This window comes from Rhinatrema bivittatum, chromosome 8, assembly GCF_901001135.1.
Source record: "Rhinatrema bivittatum chromosome 8, aRhiBiv1.1, whole genome shotgun sequence".
NCBI classification, from domain to species: Eukaryota; Metazoa; Chordata; class Amphibia; order Gymnophiona; family Rhinatrematidae; genus Rhinatrema; species Rhinatrema bivittatum.
In genome coordinates this window covers 199,184,820-199,208,095 of record NC_042622.1, presented here as the reverse complement: position 1 = coordinate 199,208,095, position 23,276 = coordinate 199,184,820, and the positions used below count along the sequence as shown (strand labels likewise).

General features: G+C 44.5%; 1 long non-coding RNA gene across 1 annotated transcript in view; it reads right to left on the bottom strand.

The window, feature by feature from the left end:
• The window catches only part of LOC115097403, a 53,537-nt gene that overhangs the window by 18,850 nt on the left and 11,411 nt on the right, over positions 1 to 23,276 (bottom strand). Inside the window, exons 3-4 of the long non-coding RNA XR_003858273.1 lie at positions 20,522 to 20,618; positions 15,544 to 15,613 (exon numbers count right to left, since the gene is read on the bottom strand). This is a non-coding gene — a long non-coding RNA (uncharacterized LOC115097403). The remainder of the gene's footprint in view (positions 1 to 15,543; positions 15,614 to 20,521; positions 20,619 to 23,276) is intronic.

Sequence of the window (23,276 nt, the reverse complement as noted above, 5' to 3'; positions counted from 1 at the left end):
CCTCTCGAGATCAGCCACATTTCGCAATTGAGCTCTCCGATGGTCCATATTTGGGCTAAACTTCCAAAAGGTGGCAACTGTGAATCTAGTGGCCAGTAGCATTTGGATCACCAGTTTATGATGATTTTAAGGTATTAGAGAACCAGTCCACCATCCCAGGAGACCTAATAAGGGTTTAACATGCACTGGAATACCTAATATATTCGCTATTTCCTGCGCCACCCGCAACCAGAACTAGCTCATAACCGGGCAGAGCCACTACATGTGTTTATAACAACTCCTTCCCCCGCTCTCTCGCCAACACAAAGGACTAGCTCCAGGAATAAATCTAGCAGGTGTGCAGTACACTCTGTGTGCAATCACTTAACCATAAGTTCCGTCCTCTTTGTACAAATCGTATATGATGCGCTGAATGCCACATCCAGATGTTCTCCTAGATCTGCATTCCATTTCTCAACCATAGAGGGTGGTTGCCCCAAATTTCCCTGTAAGAATACCCCTATACACCATTGCAATCCCCTTCCTAGTAGCCCCTGGATCACGCGAATACTTCTCTACCCTGCTTAACTGTTGCTATTACGATCATGGATCCCTGGGCCGAGGGGGAGATAGCACTACCTGTGAGGAGGATCCCCACAGGATCCCACTGTCGGCTGGCAAGGCCGGGGAGAGCCAGAGACCCTGCTGGGGCTTCACCACTACTAGCCCTCGTTCCCCGCAGGTTGAGCCCTTGGGTACCGGGGCCAGCTGGAGTTAATTGGGGTCTCAGGTGCAGAGTGTCTCGTGATCCCGGTGGAAGCGTGGGTCAGGGTCAGGCGAATCTCGAGGTCCATGTTCCAAGCGAGGGTCAGGGCAGGCAGCGAGTCTCGTAGTCTGTGGTCCAAGCGTGGGTCAAAGCAGGTGGAGAGTCTCGTAGTCCATGGTCCAAGCGTGGGTCAAAGCAGGTGGAGAGTCTCGTAGTCCGTGGTCCAAGCGTGGGTCAAGGCAGGCGGCGAGTCTCGTAGTCCATGGTCCAAGCGTGGGTCAAAGTAGGTGGAGAGTCTCGTAGTCCATGGTCCAAGCGTGGGTCAAAGCAGGTGGAGAGTCTCGTAGTCCGTGGTCCAAGCGTGGGTCAAGGCAGGCGGCGAGTCTCGTAGTCCGTGGTGCAAGCGTGGGTCAGGGTAGGCGGCGAATCTTGTAGTCCGTGGTTCAAGCAAAGTTCAAGCGACCAAAGTGTCAGGAACCCAGAACTGGAACAGAATCCTCCAAAAACAGGAGCAGGAACCAGGAAGCCAAGGCAAGGTCTGGAAGCAGGCCTTGCCTAGATATAGGCTGAAGTCAAGAGGGTGGAGCCGGGGCATCTCCCGGCGAGGTCCCTTTAGTTGGAATGAGTGGCGCGCATGTGCGCCTAAGGCTGCCAGGAGGCGGAGGAAGCCGGGCAGCCCCGGTCGTGCTGGGAAGGCTGCGCTGGCAACGGAAGCTCGGCACGGGGCAGGACACATCCGCCGCGGCCCGCGGCCACCACCCAAGTCCCCGGGCCGACCGCGATGCTGGCGCGAGGCCGGTAAGTGAAGGGGGCGGCTGATTCCCATAACAGTTGCAAAGGCCCCTCGTAATTGAAATGCTGGGCAAGAGCACTCCTTACTTGAAAAAAAAGGAAGCAGGCAAAACTGTATCAAACTCAAATTCGCTTTCAAGCTTGGAAAATTCCATGAAAAGATCCTCGTCCCACAGTTGAGAAATAAAAACCAATCCCTTATCCCACCAGCCATTAAAAATTGATGAAAAAGGTACAACTGGCCAGAACAGAACTAAACCCTGCCCCCCACATGCTTATGACACAAAACCAACCATAGATATAAAAAAACTAGCCTCCACAACCTCTCCGACTTTATCAAAAATCATTACTCTATCATTAAATGAAGGAGACAATTTAAAAAAAAAAAAAAAAGAACAGCAATCCACTCATCCTGAGCAATTATAGACCAGTATCAAACCTACCGCTAATTGCAAAATTAATAGAAAAAAACGTACAAAATCAATTAGCAGAACACTTAGAGGACAATAATATTCTGTACCCATCACAACATGGATTTCGCAAAAACGATAGCACTGAAACACTACTACTTGCGCTAACAGACAACATCATGAGAGGTTTCGACAGCGGTAAACATTACATTTTAGTGATGCTGGACCTATCAGCAGCATTCGATACAGTAAATCATGACATCCTATTAAATAGATTAGAAGAAATAGGATTATGCAACACAACAATCAAATGGTTCAAATCATACCTAAATAACAGATACTTTCAAGTACAAGTCAAGGGAAGGATACTCCAAACTTATGACTCTCAGAAGACTTAAACCACTACTAACAACAAATGACTTCCGATCAGTACTACAAGCATTAATTTTTTCAAGCACTGATTACTGTAATGCCCTTCTACTAGGATTACCCCACACCACGATAAGACCACTACAGGTATTACAAAACACAGCTGCAAGAATTTTAACTGGTAAAAGTAAAAGAGACCATATCACCAAAACCCTAATTGAACTACACTGGCTACCCATTGAACAAAGAACTCAATACAAGACTCTATGCACCATACATAAATTAATACACAACGAAAAGACAGAATGGCGGAACACAGCCCTTCACGTACACGTCCCTAATAGAAACTTGAGATCAGCAAACAAAGTCCTACTAACTATTCCCTCAGTAAAAACAGCCAGACTAACTCAAGTAAGGGAAAGGGCCCTATCCCTAGCAGGACCTATAATATGGAACACCATGCCTTTAGAAATCAGAATGCAAAGAGACATCAAAGCATTCAGAAAAAGTTTAAAAACCTGGCTATTTAAGCAAGCATACCACATAGCGAATGGAGAGTAGAGTCCAGGGAATTGTATAATGCGGTCAGAAGAACTCCCACACACACACATCAGCTTACTCGAACGGTGTGTGTATGTGTATTTTATTTTATTTTACTTTATTAGATTGCAACAACAGAGGACCAGACTTAAGGATTAATTTATCTTATAGCTGATATACTTATAAGTAGACATGACTTATCACAACCACTAAGTAATATTTAATATGAAACTATGTTACAGTATTTGATGGCACCTGTTTACTTAATTTCAAACTTAAATGTGATAAATTATATTATGTGCCTTATTGTGAACCGTTGTGACGGCAATTAGCTTAACGACGGTATAGAAAAGATTTTAAATATATAAAAAAATAATAAATAAATAGGATTTTCAAATATCTGTGCAATGGGAGACAGGATTTCCTTTTGCATTTGACTCCAAATCAGTAAGGTATGGGTGAGTATTGGGCTAGATTTACTCATTTTGTGTCTCAAAGAAGAGGCAGAGGCTAGAAAGGGGAGCATGGCCATTTCACCAACTCAGCCTGCTCTCTCTCAAGTCCCAACCAAGAAATGTCCCGTTCCCACCCCCCCCCCTCCATTCAGCCAAGCACGCAAACCAACTAATCTAGCCGCCCAATAATATATGCATAAATGAGGACGAGCAGTTTGGGAAGCCACACTTTACCCAGTGTCATTCTCCCTCTCTGTTGCCTCCAGATAAATTTAGCTATGAACCTGTGCAAGTCTACAAATAGCCAGGCTGGCACATTGCATGGAAGGTGCTGAAATAAATACAGCAATTTAGGAAATACATTCATTTTAATACTTTTTGGTACAACAGCTGGGGTAAATTTTGAGTAAGCAGCTTCGTGGTGGTGAGATATTGTACATGGTGTCATTGTTTTCAGCAAAGCTCCTGGTTTCGGTTTGAAACGTGCCTGTAAGTTATAACGTGCCTGCCAGTACTTACACTGGCTATTTTTGTGCAATGACTTACCTGGGGAAATCCTATGCAAATACCTTAGAAAATCTGATCTGCGCCTGTAGTTTTCTGCCTCGATCTAAAATAGCAAATGCCTATGTTTCATGTGGCATAAAGTGTATACCTAGTGAATGTCCTTTTTTAGCTACTACGTGAGGGTAAAATTTTCCGAAGGTCAGGACTAGCTGACAAGCTTCCAGAGCTAGCCAGCTGGAGGTTAACCTTTTCAACACCTGCTTCTGTGCACTATAGATGGTTCATTTGCTTTCATCCTTTGAAGGGATGCTTGAGATTGTTGACTTCCTTTGCAAAAGGGAAAACTAAAATTGTTTCGCGCTGCTATTAAGAAGTGTCAGAGATACCCATGCATAACATATGATCTACTGCATTGTGTTGTCTTATTTCCATAATTATAATTTGTTTTCTACTTTGCTTGGTGTAGCTGGAGGTTGGAGGGTGGGTTCAAGAAGAACCAGTCTGGGTCGGCTCAGTGGCAATGCTGGGCACTGCCCCAGGGACGGCATCTGGGTGCCATTCCCACATCAGATCTTCAGTCCACTGGGTCAAGTGGAGCCCTGGTGACGCTGTGGAGGCAGGCATTCACAGCCCCTGATAGATCACGTGCAGTGGCAATGCCTAGTGGCTGGCACTCATCCTATGGGTAGAAAGTAGTACCTATGTACTTTGCACCCACATCAAAGCATAAGTGAAGTCCGTGCCCGAAAGGGCGTGCATGGATTTCCTGCACTTGCCACAACCCCGACTCCACCAGTGCAGTTAAAGGTAAGCATGCTGCCTTCCAATGCATGCACTTTTAGCTGTTTTCATGGAGACAATTTTACTATGCAATACTTCAGCCTCCTTCCTGGTCTAGAAGTGGTTTGGAATGATATGTATGTATAGACATCCTATATTCTGTGCAAGTAAGAAGTCACTTTTTATCTTATTTATTTATAGGTGCAATGCCTCTAAAGAAATATATGTATATACTGTATATATGCTCATAAGATTGCTTTGCTTTGAAAATTCCCACATAGGTGGGCTGGTATGCGCACAAACTCAAGCGCATAGTTACATCTGCTTGAACGAGGGATGCAACCTGTGTGTGTACAACATAAATACAAAAATTATGCATGCAAATCCCAACTCTGCCCCACCAAAATGCATGTCCCCAGTGTATGTAAAAGTATTCTCAAAATCAGGTTATTACATGCACTGAACCCCAGGCAATTTTAAAATAACCATGATTGCGGATATTTGGCTTTGAAAATTCAGTCTGATAAGCCACGTTTCCCTGGCCTTATAAAAGTGTCATCTCTGTGTGTGTATATCTATGGCTATCTGAGCACATTCTTTACATTTCTGTCATTACTTCATGTAATCTGGGGGTAGGAAGCAGCATGATTATACATAGAGGCTGATACAGTAAAGTCCGCGGGAGAGCGGGCGAGATTCTGTATTTAAATTAGGCCCGGTGGTAAAAACGGGCAAAAGGAGCGGAGGCTGGCAGCTGGGTTTGACAGCCGATGCTCAATTTTGCCGGCGTCAGTTCTCGAGCCTGCTGACAGCCACGGGCTCAGAAACCGGACGCCGGCAAAATTGAGCGTCTGGTTTTCGGCCTTACAGCCGCGGGCCGAATTCAAAATTTTTTTTTTAAACTTTTATTACTCTTCGGGACCTCCGACTTAATATCTGCTTTTCTGTGCACTTTCCTGCTTTTCTGTGCACTTTCCTGGTGCCGGAAGAAATTAGCGCCAACCTTTGGGTCGGCGCTAATTTCTGAAAGTAAAATGTGCAGCTTGGCTGCACATTTTACTTTCTGTATCCCGCGCGCATCCCTAATAGGGCCATTAACATGCATTTGCATGTTGAGGGCGCTATTAGGTGCCGCGGGTTGGACGCGTGTTTTCCGCCCCTTACTGAATAAGGGGTAAGGGGAAACGCGCATACTGTATCGGCCTGATAGAGAGGTTGATATCCCAAAGCCATGCAGATGGATAACTTCAAAGTTAAGCCGTCTAAATGGCAAAACTGGCAAATTCAGCCGAGGCGTTCCAGGGAGGAGCAGTGATAGCCAGACCAGTTATCTGGCTAACTCCGGGCGGGCCGCAGACCAGAGCAGCCATGCCGCTGAATATACCTTGCTAGTTTAGCTGGAGAAAGTTATTCAGCTAACTCGCCGAGCCGCACAGCAGCTGAAAATGGAGCCCCCATAATCCTTAAATGTTGTGGGGTTTTTTTTTGAAGTTTTAATCATGTCCCCTTTCTGTGCTTCGTAATGAGAAAATAAACCCTTCTGCCTCTTCCAAACTACTGAAGAACGTTTATTAATTTTCCCTCAACTTCCAGGCTTTCTGCCTCGGAAATGTTTAAATCTCTGGCTACCCCACCTGCAGGCCAGGTTTGCTATCTTTCCTTTACCCGGGGCAGGGTGGTCTTAGAAGGTCAAGCGTCTGTGGACCGTTTGGACTTTTTTCAGTTCCCGTCCACTCCCCAGGATGAAGACCTTTCCAAAGCTAACTTTAAAGGTTACCTTTGTGTTTGAAGCACAATGAGGTATGACTTTTAAATTGTTTTTGCCTAGGAGAGAGGTTTTGTGTAAGGATCAAAGGATTAGGGTGTTTCCAGAGGCGAGCAGAGCTGTGTAAATCAAGAATTGTATCATGAATTTATCTCTCTAGGAGCTTCCTATTATTTGAAATTTCCTTGTAGATGTTTCGTGCCATATTAAGGCAGACAGTTGATATTTTTTGACCCTGCACACCTCGTTTGGTTTATGAAGGATGACGTTAAATCTGTGACCTTTGCTTTTCTCACATTAATGTGGATTTAGATTATTCATTCTGTTGTTGTAGCCAAGATAATGTTTGATTTGACACTAGATAGTTTTGCCAGTTATTAGAGATAATGGTGTGTTTCTTTCTTTCCCACATATTCCTGGGAGATTAGGTACTAATTGTGACTTGGATTATTCCCTCTACCCCAGTTGAGGGTTTATGTTGCGTACATGTTAGGATTGAGGCTCTTTTTTTCTTGGTAGGGGTATTTATTTATTTATTTATTTATTTTTATTGGGCTTTCCAGTCCTTTCTCTGTTTATTGTGCGGCCAATTTTCAAAGGGTTTAGGCTCCTAACTTTTGGAGTTAGGCTCCTAAATTGGCCCTTTTGAAAATGTCCTAGGGCTGAGTTCCTAAATTTAGATTCCTAGCTTCACTATACTCATACAATTTAGGAGCCTAAAAAGTGGGTGACTACAGGGGCGGAGTTAGGGTGGGAAAAAAGTTAGGCGCTTAGCACTGATTTTCAGAACTAGGCCCCTAAATCTAAGCAAAGGAAATAGCAGCCCTAAATTTAGGAGCTGAAAACTCCTACCTTCAGCTGAAAATAGGATCCTAACTTAGGGCTCGATTCATCAGGACATTTTCCCATAGACACAGAATGGAAGAAATGACTTAATGAATTAGGCCATTAGGTAGCTAACCTAGGAGCCTAAATTTAGCAGCTTTTCAGTATCCCTAGGTTTCTTATGTGGTCATGGTTGAAAAGGTGGCATTGTGGACCGGCACTGAGGCATAATCTCTTCTGGATAGGGATGACCCTATAAAAGTATCATGTCTGTATGTGTATATCTATATACGCATTTACTGGCTATTTGAACACATTCTTTACATTTCTGTCATTATTTCATATAATCTAGGGGGAAGGGAGCAGCATGATTATACATAAAGAGGTTGAATGTGTCAGGAACAAGCCAGAATTTGATTTACTTCACAGGCAAACCCCTGGAAGGTGCTAAGGGTCCCTTCCCAGGAAAACAACATCCACTAGCAACTTTGCTGCTGATTCCAGTAAATAGTTATTTATTCTCAGAGCGAGCAGAAGTAAAATTCACATCCACAGGAATTCACATAAGACATAAGAAATTGCCATGCTGGGTCAGACCAAGGGTCCATCGAGCCCAGCATCCTGTTTCCAAAAGAGGCCAAAACCAGGCCACAAGAACCTGGCAATTACCCAAACACCAGAAGATCCCATGCTACTGATGCAATTAATAGCAGTGGCTATTCCCTAAATAAACTTGATTAATAGCAGTTAATGGACTTCTCCTCCAAGAACTTATCCAATCCTTTTTTAAACACAGCTACACTAACTGCACTAACCACATCCTCTGGCAACAAATGCCAGAGCTTAATTGTGTATTGAGTGAAAAAGAATTTTCTCCAATTAGTCTTAAATGTGCTACTTGCTAACTTCATGGAATGCCCCCTAGTCCTTTTATTATCCGAAAGTGTAAATAACCATTTCACATTTACTCTTTCAAGACCTCTCATGATCTTAAAGACCTCTATCATATCCCCCCTCAGCCGTCTCTTCTCCAAGCTGAACAGCCCTAACCTCTTCAGCCTTTCCTCATATGGGAGCTGTTCCATCCCCTTTATCATTTAGGTTGCCCTTCTCTGTACCTTCTCCATCACAATTATATCTTTTTTCAGATGCGGCGACCAGAATTGTACACAGTATTCCAGGTGCGGTTTCACCATGGAGCAATGCAGAGGCATTATGACATTTTCCATTTTATTAACCATTCCCTTCCTAGTAATTCCTAGCATGGTTTGCTTTTTTGACTGCAGCAGCACACTGAGCCGACAGTTTTAAAGCATTATCCACTATGATGCCTGATCTTTTTCCAGGGTGGTAGCTCCTAATATAGAGCCTAACATCGTGTAACTACAGCAAGGGCTATTTTTCCCTATATGCAACACCTTGCACTTGTCCACATTAAATTTAATCTGCCATTTGGATGCCCAATCTTCTAGTCTTCCAAGGTCCTCCTGTAATGTTTCACAATCCGCTTGTGATTTAACTACTCTGAATAATTTTGTATCGTCCGCAAATTTGATAATCTCACTCGTCGTATTCCTTTTCAGATCATTTTTAAATATATTGAAAAGCACCGGTCCAAGTACAGATCCCTGAGGCACTCCACTGTTTACCCTTTTCCACTGAGAAAATTGACTATTTTATCCTACTCTCTGTTTCCTGTATTTTAACCAGCTTGTAATCCACAAAAGGACATCGCATCCTATCCTGACATTTTAGTTTTCTTAGAAGCTCTCATGAGATAATACAATCCACTGAAGAAAACAAGTATGGAATCTAGCAGCTCAATATCTCTTTGATAACATTTTTTTTTAAATGTATTAGATGAGCATGTCCAGTTGACAGAAAACTTTCAACAACAGCAACATAGTTCAAGGATCAAGATAGGCCCTGCCTCACCCTAGGACTTAACAGACAAGTTCTTTATACTTCTAAGTTCTTCTCACCTCTATCAGTTGCCAATATTTTAGAGTTTACATCATAAGAACATAAGAAATTGCCATGCTGGGTCAGACCAAGGGTCCATCAAGCCCAGCATCCTTCAGTTGAAATGGACAGATGAAACTGTCTTTCTGGCATAGGATGGTTAGAAGCAACTTCTTTTATTTCTGTTTTCAGGTTTGGTGCTTAGATTATTTTGTAAATCTTTATATAAAAACCATTAAAAAATAACGGCTATATTTGTGGATTGTGGTGATATTGATATAGGTGCCTTATCTGTTTTCCACAGACTTTTGGTGGTCATGTTCTACCACCTGACAGTTTCATGGCAGGATGTTGCAATGATTTGCCATTGATTTAAGTGGCTTCTGGTCTTCTTGGTATGATCTCCCTTTCAGGTATTAACCAGGCCTGAGCCTGTTTACCTTCCAAGAAACTCTCTGGGTGGTGTAACTGGGGTCTCTGGGTTAATAAACTGCTAAAAGAAAGCTATAGCTGCCCTGCACAATGCTTTAAAAGCATACATGGTAACTGGCAGTATCTAACCATTGTCAATTAATGCTATCATTATTATTTTTTTTAATTCTTTAAGCTTCTTTTCCACAGTTCCCCTTCATTTCATCAATATCTGTCGTGTTTCTCACCCTTTACTCATTGCGAAGTGACATCTTTTACAGGAAGGCAGAACCAGAGAGACCCTCTAAAGCCGCCTTTCTCAAGCCAGTCCTGGAGTACAACTCCCACCCCCTACACACACACACACACACACACACACACACAAAGCCAATCTGGCTTTCAAAGTATCTACAATGAGAATGCATGAGATTGAGGTAGATTAACACGTGTTGTCTCCATTGCATGCAAATCTATCTCATGCATATTCATTGTGGCTATCCTGAATACCAAACTGGCTATGGGGATACTCCAGCACCAGTTTAAGAAACACTGCTCTAAACTAAGGATTCTCAACCCAGTCCTTGGGACACAGCTAGCCAGTTAAGTTTTCAGGATAGCCACAATGAATATGCATGAGCTAAATCTGCATGCACTACCTCCACTGTATGCAAATCTGTCTCATGCATATTCATTGTGGCTATCCTGAACCCCTGACTGGCTAGGGGTGTCCCGAGGACTGCTCTAAACCAAGGCATTTACTTCCATAGACTTCCATAGCATCTTTCTTTTAAGTATCATAATTGACCCAGAGTCACAGAGCTTTTGTTCCTTAGTGACCAGCAAGCTGAGACCCTCCCCTTGTTAAGAGAGACACCGGTTCCCATTCGGTCTATATTTATTTATTTGATTTATATTCCGCCATTCTGATTTTATGAAGTCAATGAGCTCGCATACACTGCACGAACCAATCAAATCTCTTTCCAGGTGAGGCTGTTTATGATTGGTCCAGGCCTATGTGCTCTCAGGACCTCGGGGGAATTATAAAACTAGTAACGTAGCTGGAGAGCGAGTATTAGCGCTTGACGTTTACTTTTGAAATCTTTTAATGAACGGTTTTCCATATGTGGTGCAGAATCACATTACAGCACACTGACAGTTCAGAGTACGTTAAATACCAGCAGTATGCATAGCTGCATGCAGCAACCCAGCTTTGAAAATAAAAGGTGTTTGGGGGGGACGGGACCCCAAAGTTACATGGGAACCAGAGGAAATAAAGGAACATTTTTGCTCAGTCAAGACAGAGTTTGTCAGCTGAAGAGAGACATTTGGCCTAGCTCCTGCATGAGCAGAATAGGACCGAGCCAACATTTTTTTTGTTTCTAAATCCACATAACTCCTTCGCATTGATTTAGTGTTATTTTCAGTGAAGTAATGGGCTCTTTCCATTAAGCTGAACATTTTTTCTTTTTTTTTTTCGTTTGACCACGTGCACGTTACCCGTGTGTGAATATGGAACAATGCGTCGGCTGCGTAGATTCCTCCGACTGTCAAGGGGGAAATGCAATGGCTTGGGGAGAGAAAGAGAGAGAGAGACAGCTTGGTGCTACAACGAGGGCACGGTGTTTCAGACACCGCTCCCCGGTGTGCCTCTGCCGCATCCGTTTTTAAATGCATTTATAACTTGGGATCAAGGTGAAGGGCAAGAAGGAGATGGGAAATTGTGCGGCCTCATGAATAAACAAGTAGCTTTTGCAGGAGCCTTGTGGTTCTTGCAGCAAAAAAAAAAAAAAAAAAGAATCCAGACCGGACCGCTGTGCAACATCCATCCCCGCTGAGAAGCTCCAGAAATGGCTGTCATTAAACCAAAGGGAATCTAATAATGACAGCCCGTGCCCAAGCAGAAAATGCGCCTGATTACATTTCATCTGCTAACTTGATGTAGTTTAATTTCTTTTCCTGTTTCCTGACGTTCTCCTGTTTTTATCAGTTGCAATGTCTGACTGGGATCCAAAACCCAGGACGCAACGAGAGGCGAGCTGCCCGCGAGAGCAGGGCCTACGGCGGTTGGCATGAAGCGGTCCCGGGCTCCTGGGCCCGATCTCCAGGATGGGCGTGTGAAAAAGTGGCGGGTGCTCCTTGCACCAAGAGGCCGAAAAAAAACAACAACTTACACATCTGGGAAAGTGCTCACCAGAGACTCCAGTGGGAGGATTTGCATACAAGAGGCAGAGCATTGATGAAATTCATCAGATCTGCAGCCTTCACCAATTTTTTCTTTTTTTTTAATTTGGAGGAGGAGGATAGGGCTGGTGAACACAGAGAAATGATGAAGGGCAGAGGAAGGCATTGTGCCTACTAAGGAAAACAGAGCTCTCGTTTGTCCATTTTTATTTTGTATAATATAACAGTGCATTATAGCTTATATATTTATATACCGGCCTTCTTTAAAAGAGACCTTGGAGCAGTTCATGACATAACCAAAATACAATGAAATAATGGCATATCAAAATATTACAAAATATCAAACAATACCAAAAAAAAAAAAATCCCCGACATATGCTCCAACCCCCAATCCTCTTTTGAATGTTCTTTGCTCGGGGAAAACTGGCGACCAGGTTGGTAATCTGACTGGATTGTTTCTAGGGATTCTGGTTAGTAAAGCAGGAGAGGTGCTGGAACCTCGGTTTGGACCGCCTCTGTCACCAGAGAGCTGGGGAGGGAAGTGGGAGCATGGATGGGCCTGAGGAGAGGCCTGGAGCCAGTTTACAGCTTTCCCATCTGAATAAGCGCCATCCTTCTTACGGCAGCCTCGGAAGTGCTGCAGTGCAAGCTTTCAGGGTCCTCTGCCAGGACTGTGAAGGGTTGGGGCAAGAGCTTAACGGCTGGCAGACTTTCCAGATGTGGCACTTGCCGGCTGGCTGCGTTAACAGCGGGATTCAGAGGGGGTCTGCCTTGTGGAAAGGCACAGAGGTGAAAAATCTTCTAGGCATCAGACATTATAATTCTGGGGTGGTATTGCTTTGCACCACTCTGCCCCCACCTCCCCAAATAATGCAGGATAACTGGCTCTTGCTGGCATTCTGGGAATCACAACTAGGCAAGTACAGGAGCATCAGAGCTCCAGAAGAGATCAATAGAAGAACACGTGTAAGAAGCACGTTTGTTTCTTGAATCTTTAGTGTATGTGTTCAAAAACTTTTCAAATCATTCCCAACATACAACCATTAGAATCCATCAACTTATAGTTATTTCAGTGTCTAGGCTTCCGTCCTTCTATTTATTGTCCACTTTTTAGCACTGCAAAGCAGTACTTAAGGTGTTTCTTGATCCCCAGAGGGCTCCCAATTTGTACGTAAGACAAGGGAAGATAAAGTGACTTTACCCAATGTCATAAGGAGCAGGAGTGGGATTTGACCCTGGGCTTCCCTGGTTCATGGCCTGCCGTTCTAACCACTCCTCTACTCCTCCTCTGTTTCAGTACTGAACGAATAAAACATTTTTCTTCCCTAAATTAAAAAAAATAATAATAATTTAGAAGGCTAGGCATTAATATCAATTTGAAAAGAAGTTAAATTCAATAATAACTTTCAGGTCACCTTGAAAAGGAACACATGAACCATAAAGGCCACTCTGTCTACCTTTCACCCCTAGTGTTAGAGGTAGATTAAAACAATTTAAAGTGACTTGATTTATGACCCAATTTGCAGCCAGTCTCGGAGTTTGGCGTCTAATCCATAAGGCGCTGGGGGTCCCAGGTGAGCCGTCTTGCTGGAAGAATTCTGTTGGAAGCCGTGTGGCAGTTTTATTTAGCAGTGTTCTCTAAGTTTTTGTCATTTGAAAAGTAGACCGAAGACGGCAGAGGTGAAAGATCCGCTTTTTTTTCGACGCACTGAGCTCAGCAATGCGTTTGAGCAAAATTGCATTTTCTGCTTTTATATTTCTCACTATAAATGCCATCCAGACTCATTTTAGGGATTCGGTAGGGGTGCTTAAAAAAATAAATGGGTGGATACTATAAAAACACGAGAAATTGTTGCCTGCTGCACGGATCTTTGGGTTCTTTAAAATCACCGTTGCTGGAACACTTTCCCACTGCAAGGTGGTGAGTGAATGTATCCTTTGCAGAAGCAAACTGGGCGGATTTTTGGCGTGCTTCTTTTCTGTGAAATCCCTTTGGGTGCAGGGAAGTTTATTTCTTAAAAACAAATATATTAAAAACCCCCAAACTAATCCACTGTGGACTTTGTCTCAGTGAAACCCCAGGAGATCTTGCTACAACTGCTATATTTTTAAGAAAAGGTCATGAGAAAATAGAAAATGCATGCGTTTTATGGATTTTCTCAACTGATTATAAGAAGTTGTCAGATTGCACGTGTTGGAAATTTCGTTTAGAATTCACTCAGTGCATCTGTAATGAGCAATGCCCCACTGATTGAGTCACTGGAAGATTTAATTATGCATTACAACATGGTCTCATGTACTTACTACTTCCTATTAAGAGTTCTGAGCTACTCTGCCTTTATTGGTTGAGGAATAACTTGCAGGATGATTGACCTTCTTAGAAAAAGCAAAAATGTGAACCCTAGAATACTTGGCTAGATCCCCATTTTGGGGAATAAGGTGGTGTACAAGTGGAAGACTAGAATAGAATAGAACCAGATCGACAAGGGCAGAACCGGACCACAATCGAGGGCAACTTCCAGTTGGAAGTCCCATGATGGCCATAGTGGGCCAGTGGGCAAAGAGTATCCTGAGAGAGGCACAGTAAGTGAACGTTGCAATCTGTGCACCCTTAAATAGTTAATAGGAAGCTTGAGCTTGCATTATTGGCTTCAGGGAGACTGAGGGAAGAAGAAAGTATAACTAACTTGCCTGTGAGAAAATGTGTGTCCAAGAAAGCACTCTTTGATGCATTTTATCTTAATGCAAACAGGAGATCTACCAAAAGTAGAACAATACCACTTATAAGTTATGAGACATAGTTAAAAAATGAAATGCATAGCAAGGTACACAACAATAATTTAATGTCCAAATGTCAGTAAGTAAATTGACAATAGGTTTCTTTTCTAAGGGGTAGATTTTAAAAGGTGCGCACGCTACCCGGCGCACACACATGTATGCCCGATTTTATAACATGCGCATGCATGTTATAAAATTGAGCGTCGGCGCGCACAGGGGGGTGCCCAATTGTGCAGCTTGTGCGCGCCGAGCCGCGCTGCCTTTCCCCGTTCCCTCCCCCCTAGCCTGACCTTCCCACCCCTTCCCCCAACCTTTCCCCCCCCTAGCCCTACTCTAACCTCCCCCGACCTTTGTCTTACCTTTTGCGCCTGCCGGCACATGATCCTCCAACACAGCAGCAAATGGCCACTATGTCGGAGTCCTCTGGCCCCGCCCCTGTCCCACCCCTTTTTGCAAGCCCCGGGACTTACACGCGTCCTTGGGCTTTACGTGTGTCGCCGGGCCTTTTTTTAAATAGGCCGGCACACATAACCCCCCCCCCCCCCCCCCCCGTAAATCCGGCCCTAAATGTACTGGGTATTTTTCGTCCTGTTTTCTGTTGACTACTTTTCCTGGTTCTTCTTTCCATTTTATCTTTATTTCCTGTCTTGCCCACCTGTCTTTTATTTTGATTCTTATGTCTGCCTCCCTTCTCCACATTTTTCTCCTTTCCATCATCACCTACATTTTCTCTCCCTCCTTCCAGCCTTAACCATTTTTCATCTCACCGTTCCTGTTTTTCACTTTTATCTACCTTTCTTCATCATCCCCCTCCCAGCCCTCTCTCCCTAACCCCCAGTCACCCTTCTGTCTCTCTCCCCTCCAAGCCATGATCTCCCCCTCAGTCACTCAGTTGTCCCCCTCCCCCCCTCCCCCCCTCACTCCCACACTTCCCTCTCTTTCTGTTCTTTATGGTAGTGGCACCAACACTATGGGGACATCAGAAGGGCATTAGTTCTTGTCCTCTGCAGATTCCCCTCTTACCCTCTGTCAAGAAGACGATGAGCGTCAACCACTCCTTCCTCACAGTGTAAACGCCTCTTCAGTTCCAGGGCTGCGGGTGATATGTATGTGAAGAGATGAAATAGTAAAGCACATTAAAAAAAAACAACCAAACTAAACTATTAAAAAGAAGCTTCTGCTCCTAAGCCTACCCTTCTCATTTCTTCATGTATAATGAATGAGACAATGTGAATATGGAAAACCTAAGAAGTCACCTTCACTGTTCTAATGCAGCTAAAAGATACTGGCAAGAATTCACTTGTGTAGATGTTACTGAGAGAGAGAGAGCGTTAACGTGGAATATTCACGAGGGGCGTGCTGCTTTATAAGAAAGATATGCTAGTCGTAATGAATACTTATAATGTAAATACAGATTTATTTTTTAAAAATGCCTGCCCTGACCCTGCCTTCAGGGAGACTGAGGGAAGAAGAAATTATGACTAACTTGCCTGCGAGAAAATGTGTCCAACAAAGCACTTGTTGATGGTGGAGATGGTGGTGCACAAGTAAATATCTGACCAAGTGGAGTAGGTGCCTACCTGTTTCCACACACAAGTGACAGTTACAAAGCACATATGTTATAAATCTGCGTGTAAAGTGTATGCCCATACTTTAATGATATAGGTAGGGAACGTATGTTTCTCTGCATCAGAAAATATACGTGCTGAAGTATATGCGCGTGCTTTTGGGGCAGAGATATGCACTATTTTATAAATTGTGCATCTCCTGCCACACCATTTACAAAATACTAATGCAGCTTTACACGTGCTGACTCGTGCAGACTGTTGAAAATTATCCTCTACATGCGTAACTGCGCATGTCCAGAAAAAGGGAATTCTAGGGGACCTAACTGTGACTTACATGCATGACTGAAAAGATATACATACTAGGGATGTGCATTCGTCCTGGTTCGGGGACCCCGAAACCTGAACGAATTTTTCCCAAAAATTCGGGAAAAATTTGTTTTCGGGTTAGCGTGCGCTATCGTAAAAATGTTAGCGTGCACTAACCCGAACTTCGGGTCCCCCCCGAATTTCAAAGGCCCGAACCGCGGGAAATACGATATTTCCCGCGGAGGACCGAAAACGAAGCCCGAACCAAAAGGTTCGGGCTTTGCACATCCCTAATACATACAAAAGCATGCTGTTTGCAAGTGGTTTGTTTGACCTGGCAGTTTCCTCGCGCTCTGCTGTGCTTTCAGCACAATGAGAACCAGAGCTGGGCTCTGGTGCCATGAGCCTTCATTTACAACTACCTGGGGATTTTGTTTCCAGTTTTATATCCCCCAAACATGCCTAGTCTGGGTTACTGCAGCACAGGGCTGGTGCCTTGCACCAGGGCTCCTTCCAGACCCCTGCAATCCTGGGCCCTGAATCTGACCAATAAGTGTCACTGTTAAGCAATGACTGTGATTCGCTCCCCCTAGGGGCTGTGAATGCAACTTCTGCAGCAGTCCCTGCTCCGGCCGACCTAGGAAGCAAAAGACCTGACTAGGGGATCAAACCCAGGACCTTGCACGTGGCAGCGCACAGCGAGTGTAACGTTTACACTTGTAGACCTTGGATGCATAGGCCACTTCTTTGTTTACCTTCGGTTTGAAAACCAAAGTTTCTTTCTTTGACTCAACAGTTTCTTCCTGCTCTGTTGGGCTTCCAGGTGAGTCAGAACCAGGCCTGGGATCTGGTGCCGTGAACCTTCATTCACAACTATCCTGGGATTTGTATCCCCTCCCAACTTACTTTCAACCAATCCTTCACAGAATCAACAAGGTTGAGTGCAATAAATTGTGACAGATGAGAGGATACGTGAAACACTTAAACACCATCCAAAGTCTGGATGGGATGGAAAGCAAAAACATCTACCGACTATCAGCTCGATCCAGTAAAGTCCGTGGGAGAGCGGACTAACGCCCGCTCTCCCGGCGCGCGCACCGGCCCCTCGCCGGTGTGCGCGATCCAGTATTTAAATTAGGCGACGCGGTGCAAACGAGGAAAAAGAGGCGCTAGGGACACTAGCGCGTCCCTAGCGCCTCCTTTTGGCCTGGAGCGGCGGCTGTCAGCGGGTTTGACAGCCGACGCTCAATTTTGCCGGCGTCGGTTCTCGAGCCCGCTGACAGCCACGGGCTCGGAAACCGGACGCCGGCAAAATTGAGCGTCCGGTTTTCGGCCCGACAGCCGCGGGCCGAATTCAAAATTTTTTTATTTTTTTTTTTACTTTTTTTTTACTTTTGGGGACCTCCAACTTAATATCGCTATGATATTAAGTCGGAGGGTGCACAGAAAAGCAGTTTTTACTGCTTTTCTGTGCACTTCCCTGGCGCCGGAAGAAATTAGCGCCGACCTTTGGGCGGCGCTAATTTCTTAGAGTAAAATGTGCGGCTTGGCTGCACATTTTACTTACTGGATCGCTCAGGAATACCTAATAGGGCCATCAACATGCATTTGCATGTTGAGGGCGCTATTAGGTGCCGCGGGTGGGCCGCGTGTTTTCCTCCCCTTACTGAATAAGGGGTAAGGGAAAACACGCGTCCAGAGCAGGGTGACAGTGCGCTCCGACGGAGCACACTTTACTGGATCGACCTGTATGGAAAGGAACCACAAAACCAATGGAATTAAGTTATCACCAACACTATTTAATATCTGCACTGATGACCTTCTTAGAGGACGGAAGAATTTAGGTGACCCCAGAATTCTACTGAATGGCAGTACATAGAACAGAAACTGAACTTCAAAAATCAGCCTGTCAACTACATCAAATCTATTATTTATTTATTATTTTATATACCAACATTTGATCTGAGATATCACATCAGTTTACATTCAGGTACTGTAGGTATTTCCCTATCCCCAGAGGGCTTACAATCTAAGTTTTTGTACTTGAGGCAATGGAGGGTAAAGTGACTTGCCCAAGATCACAAGGAGCGACAGCAAGACTCGAACCCTGGTCTCCTGGTTCATAGTCCACTGCTCTAACCACTAGGCTATTCCTCTTCCCTCAAACTATAGAACTAGAACTATAATCTCAAAATGTCTTTAAAGAAAACAGACAGCAGTTGTTAAAGGAAAATGGCCTACTAGAACCAAGACTGTCTCTGACAACTACAGAACAATCATGAGGCCACTATTCAGCTGCTATCCAGGTCGGATAAACTTATCTGGCTATCTTGGCTGAGATATTTGGCACCATGGCTGTGTTGCTGAATATGCTCAGATATTTTATAATTAGCAGGGTTAAGTTTGGCTGTCCTAGCTGTATCCTGTTAACTAAGCTGGACAAGGCTGAATATCGGCAATTATCTGGCTAAGTTAGTCAGATGAAACACTCAGCCCCATCCTGCCCCTCACTTATCCAGCTAATTGTTTAGCTGGATAAACAGTTTGACAGCTACTTGATGGCCAAATATTCCGATGCCACCCCTTAGCTACGTCGGAACTTAACCAGCTAAGTGGCGCTGAATATCAATCTCTGTATTTCTGAACAAGTTTTGCATTTTAATTACCTTGGTTCCAACTCTACTTTTGGCTATGTCAATGATATAACAAGGAAATAGCACTGATTCCAATTAAATCTGTGGGTCCATCCATAAAACATTTAAGAGAAAAGTACAAAAGCAAAACATGTTAAAGTTTATTAACTTATGGCTGCACCAACCTTTTTCTGTGGATCTGAGGTATGGGTTACACATAATAAAGATGTTAGCAGGATTCAGGCAGCAGAAATGACATTTTTAAAATTGGCTAAAGGATGTAATAGAAGAGATAGATTAGGAATGAAGATATAAGGAAAGAACTAAACACAAACACTGTGCATGATAAATGTAAATATTACAAAGAATGATGGAAAGAAACCCTTCAGTAGCAACCTATAGGAAAAAGAGATCCAGGAATGGCAACCTGTAATGAAGCTGGAACATGCACTCCTGCCTAACTCTGTGATCGGTGATTATATGAATTCTTGCAGTTTGTAATGCCATTTACTGAACCAAGATAAGAATTATCCAACGCTCAGGACCACATCGGTCATTTCTTTAGATAGCAAGCACACCATTGTCTCTTGTAGTCTGATCAGCAGCAAACCATGACTCTTCTACTGAAGATGAGAGTGCTGGCCGCCACCGCTCCTGCTGTCGTCCCTTAGCCGTGCGCGCATGCATACGTGCACATTATATAAGCCCTGTGGCGGGAAGCGCTGACCGGCCTGCTTAAGCAAGAGCCTGGCAGTATGACCTTGCCTCAGCAGTCCGGGTTGTCTTTGAGTTCCTGGCTCCTGTGTTCTGCTTTCCTGAATCTCCAGCCTTGTCTCGTCCAACTTTGCCTTGTATTGCCCGCCTCGTCCACTGTCTTCCATGGGTCATCGTCCACCCTCGGCCTTTCTGCATCTGACCTCTTGCCTGGACCTGCGCACCTCCTGCCCCAACCTTGGCCTGGCCCTGACCCCGGCGTGCCATTGGGCTCTTGTTCTAGCCACCGCCCCAGGGGCCCACCTAAGGACTGCCGGCCGCCAGAACCCAAGGGCTCACCCTGTGGGGGGAGGTGGCTGGTGTAGGTGAAGCTCCAGTTTGTCCCACTACAGGGTACGTTCGCCAGCTGCCATCGCAGGCCTCGTAGGTTCACCTACGAGGCTGCTCCAACTATGCCACAGCACAAAGGGGTGTGGGTGTGAGTCATCAGTCATTTTTACTTGTCTCTCTCTGGCTCTTATTCCTAGATTATATTTTTCTTTTTATCCAGGCATATTTTATTTTCTATCTGGCCATTTTTAACAAAACGAGGGCCTGGCTCTTTAAATGTAGTGCTGTTGGTTTACCAGGGCTTCTGGTTTTCAAACTTAGACTATGCCAATTTTTCGTGTTCTCAACCAATAACAGACAGCTGAGAAATGCTGGTGAATGAGGAAAAAAGGGACATGAAATGTGAGATGGCCATAAAAATGTTTTGGAAGAACCAGTACAACCTCTTACCATATAAAATCGTAGCCAGGCTTGGCTGCAGGAGTCTGGATCCCCACATGACAGGCTGATGGTGCACTACAGTTTCTTCGCTGCCAGCCGTGAAATCCTGCATTAACACAATAACATGAATAATAACATCAGATCCTGTGGCACAATGGTGAAAGTAACACATTTCACAGCGAGGTTACAGTTAATGCAGATTCACCCAATGCGGTGTCACTAAAATGATGCTGGAGAGTGTGGCGCTACTGTAACATGTTTTTTGTTTTTTTTTTCCTGCAAATCCCGAGGCCACCTGGCTTTGACTCAGCTCATCCTGCTACCTTCATTGCATGTTTTAATTTAGGTCATTTTGGATTCCAGTTTTCGTCTGAAGGTAGAAAGAAATGTAAACCCTAGGCCCTGCCTTTCCATGCCTGGCAGCCGTCTTCTTAGCCGCTGCCATGCAGCTTGGCTCTGTGCTGACTCCACGCTGGTTCATGTCTCTCTCGAATGCTTTTTACTTTCCAGTGAAGGATGTGAAGCTATGCCTTTCAGATGGCCTGGCCTTTTCCTGCACGCGGCCTTTTGTTAAGGACATGTGTGGTTCTGTGAAACAAAGGTGCTCAAGCAGCGCACGTGAGCTGCCAGTTAGCCTGTCCCTGGAAACGCCTGTCTGCCTTCCAGAGAGGATGCACTTCTGACAGAGCTGCTGAGAGCTGGGGCCGGGGTGCAGACTGATTCACCTCCCCGGTAGTGCAGCAGCAGCAGCCCCCCGCCCCCTGCATCTGCAGATGTAGCACTAGTACTTTCCTCGTGTAGCTTGTTACACAAATTAAGGAATCTCCAAAACTAAATAAAAATGCATACCCTAGATGTCCTGTAAGGCATGAAGCCAATATCTTCCATATCCAGAAAGTTCATCCCAGTTCTTTAATGAATACTCTGGAGTGTGTTATTACACCTATAAAATAACTGTAAATTCAACGGACCGGTTTCAGGAAAAAAAAAACCCAAAACACTTTAATAAAGAGAGAAATATATATGACGTACAAATTAGAAAGAGAGGTCCCTGAGGTACAATACCTAACTGACTACGCTGCGTTATTTAAACGGAGCCCTCTCTCATCCTCCTTTATCGGTGGTGACAACTCCAGCACAGCACCCCCTCCCCCTTCCTCCATTCCCTATCCAGCAGCCTCCATCATCTTCTTCCTCTCTCTCTCTTGCCCCTGTGCAGCACTCCTGTCCTCCCCCCTCCCCCCCCCCACAGTGTGCTCTGCTGTCCCATCCCCCCTTTCCCGTGTGCTGTGAGGTGACAATGAACATTTGCAGTATCTGAGCAATCCAGCACCATCCCATGTATTTAAATATGGAAGTATCCATTTTTAGAAATATTTGTGAAAGTTCAAATGAATTAAATTAAGTAAAAGTAACCTAACTCACCTTTGTCATGTGTAATGTCACTTCTTTTCCCCAGATGTTTTATGCTCTTTTAGAAATAAAAAGAATTGCAAAATCAAAGTATCCAGTCTTGCTGTTAACAGGTGAAACCGACCAGTGAAAATAAAGAAAAAAAACCCCATATTGATTAGAAAAAAAAATGAATGTTTTAATTGACCAAGAAAATCGTTAGATAAATGTGTGCACAGAACCTAAGTAATTCTTTAGTTTTAAACGGGGATAGATGAATGTTTTCAGCAATCAATACTTCTACTGAAGCTCGAAGCATTCAGTAAGACAAATGGACAGATCACCTTCTTCTATCAGGGAATCTCTCAAGGAAATATGTTATCAATATCTGGAAGTCCGTATCCTTGTACTGGTCAGTGGGTTCTTAAAAGTGGACCGGGCTGAGTGCCGGGAGGCAAGATGGCCGCCAAGTAGCCTGCACGGATCGCTCGTGGAGAGGCATTTCCCTATTACTATAATTTCTTAAAAAGAAATGCCCCATACAAAAAGAAAGGGAAGGTTAAGGGGGGGTGAATGGCAACTCACCCTCTGTGCCCCCCCCCCCCCGACAGCCCCGTATCGAGGGATTCTTTGCGGGAGCCTTGACCTCATCACCGGAGAGTTTTGGTCGCTGGGGGGGGGGGGGCGAGGCCTTGGAGCACACGCCGTCCCCTCTCACCTATGACATTACTCTCAGCCCCGGAGAGCCGAGCAGGCCCGCACATCCAGGGAACATCGTACCTTCTGGTGATTCGGTAAGAGCTGCGAGGACCCCCCCCTGGTGATGGCCCAGGGTGGAGAAGGTGCCGCTGCCAGAGGTGAAAGTCTGGGAGAGACCCGCGGGCTAGAGGAGGTGAGAGGTTTGTGCTCCGGATTTCCCACTGAGAGAACAACAAGAGGCAGGAACAACATCTTACCTGCAAGGTACCGATAGAAGCGGGAGAGAGCCACTTACGGGCTTTAACTGCGGGTTTTGTATTAGAACAACCGGCAACTATAAGGCTAGAAGGGATATGGACAGCCTTGAAATCAATCGAATGTTCTATTAAATCACTTTCTCAAGTTACCTTAGAAACAAGGAATCAATCTATTTTGAATAATAACCTTATTTCTACATTTGGAAAAAAAAGTAGCAGATTTGGAGAAAAGGGTTACTAACTCTGAAAATATTCAACAAAAACTAATTACTTCTGAGAAGATTACCAACAGAAGGTTAGAAAGTGTGGGAAATGCCCTTAGGGCACACAACTTAAGAGTGTTACATTTTCCAGTAGCAAGATTGATTTCCCCTCCAGAACTTTTCAAAATATACATGCAACAAGTTTTAAAGATC